Below are 2,009 nucleotides of genomic sequence, written 5' to 3' on the forward strand. Positions count from 1 at the left end.
CCTTTTAGCAATATATAATTTCCCTGCATATTCCTTTTAAGTAGGTCTGATTTTGCTTCTCTAATGATTTCTACCCCTGCTTTTTTAAAAATTTTGACTGAAGCATAATAGATTCTGCTCTAGTCTCTTATTTTAAATCTGTATGTGTCTCTGTGTTTGAAATATATTTCATGTAAACAGCATATCATTGGATTCTGGTTTTGAATCTGTTCTGCTATCCACTTCTGTTTTATGAGTGAGTTCAACCCATTCACCTTCCCAGTTATGATTACTAACTGTGCATTTCTCTTTCCTATTTTCTTCTGTTTAATCCTTTTCCCTTTCTCTCTTTTGCTCTTTTTATCTTATTCTTCCTCTAAAGTCTATTTTGTTTCTGGTCACCATCTTCTTTTATCTGCCATCCCTTTTATCATTGTCTTGCTCCTCCCCTTTCTTTTTATCCTTTACCCCTTCTACTTCCCTCTTGGATAAGATAGATTTATATTACCAGTTGTATGAGAATATATGTTTTCCCTTTTGGAACCAATATAGATATGGATGAAGTTCAAGTGTTTTTCCCCCTGCCTCAACCCCATTTTCTTTTCTACTATAAAAACTCTTCTTTGCATGTCTCTTTTATGTGAGATAATTTTGCCCATTCTTTTCCCCTTCCCCCTTCTCTCTGGGTATCCCTCTTTCTCTTCTTTTTTTAAAGTTATCATTACATAACTGACTCAATTTTGTACCACCACCCATGTAGAATCCTCCCCCCCCAATTTTATTCAATATGAAACATATCTCTATGGTTTTTATTGAGGAGGTTGACCACGCCCATGACCAAATCCACCTCTAAATTGGAATTCTGTTGCTGACCCAGCCCCAGATTCAGCCTTCTTGTCAGCACCAGGGGGAGCAGCACTTCATCCTTTTGTGTCTCTGTCAGCCTCACCCCAAGTAAGCCCAGCAGGTCGCTCATCCTCCAGCCCTTTAGGCCTTGGCCTTCCTGTCTCAGATCCACTTCTGCGAAGAGTGTCAGGCACAATCTCAGGGGGTAGGTGAAGGTAATACCTTCACTGAATGCCCTCATTGGTGAGATACTAGTAGAAATGCAAACTGCTCCTTAACATAGCCATGAGCCTTTAGAGACTGCGTGGCCCTCATGACATGGAGACTGGGCACATTCTTGTCTGCCAGCTTCCGATGCTTTGGTATATGGACATCCTTCTTGGCTACCATTACTCCCTCCTTAAAAGAGGGAGTTCATAGATGGCAATTCGGTTCTTCTTGGGCATCAACATCTCAGGAGACGGGTGCTGCTCTACATGGAGCCCAGGATAGAGAGCTAGAATCCTTGCCCTAATAATGATAAGGTTCTTAGAATATGCATGTACCATCTTCCTTTATAGAAAAATACACAGTTTAACTTATGATTTATCTTTCATGTTTACTTTTTTTGTTCTTCTCTTGAGTCTTGTATTTGAAAATCAAATTTTCTATTTAATTCTATGCTTTTCATCAGAAATGCTTGAAAGTCCTCTATTTCATAAAATATTTATTTTTCCTTTGAAGGATTGAATTCAGCTTTTCTAAGTAGGTTATTCTTGGTTGTGTTCTAAACTCTTTTGTCTTCTGGACTATCATATTTCAAGCCCTCAATTCTCTTCTTACCTTTATGGGTCACTCCTTTTCTGGTCCCTTTGTTGGTTCTACTTCTTTCCTCATCTCTTAAGGACTTTTTTTATTTTATTTTTCAGCATGTAGATAAGTAGGGGCAGCTATGTGGCATAATGGGTAGAGCATTGGCCTTGGAGTTGGGAGGATGGGAGTTTGAATGTGGCTTCAGACATTAACTGTGTGACCTTGGACAAGTCACTTAACCCTCATTACCTCACATCCAGGGTCATCTCCAGTTGTTTTGTGGCCCCTGAGTCTAGTTGACACAGGAGAAGATAGTGAGACTGGTGACTTAGTATACTCCCCACCCCCCACTAAAATTCAAATCATGTCCTTGTCATGGCATCACCTGATGT

General features: G+C 39.7%; 1 pseudogene; it reads right to left on the reverse strand.

Annotated features, from left to right (window-relative positions):
• Positions 1–788: 788 nt before the first annotated feature.
• LOC141511745 (small ribosomal subunit protein eS10-like) lies at positions 789–1,277 on the reverse strand (annotated as a pseudogene).
• Positions 1,278–2,009: the final 732 nt, after the last annotated feature.

Source organism: Macrotis lagotis, chromosome 2 (assembly GCF_037893015.1).
Source record: "Macrotis lagotis isolate mMagLag1 chromosome 2, bilby.v1.9.chrom.fasta, whole genome shotgun sequence".
Classification (NCBI taxonomy): domain Eukaryota; kingdom Metazoa; phylum Chordata; class Mammalia; order Peramelemorphia; family Peramelidae; genus Macrotis; species Macrotis lagotis.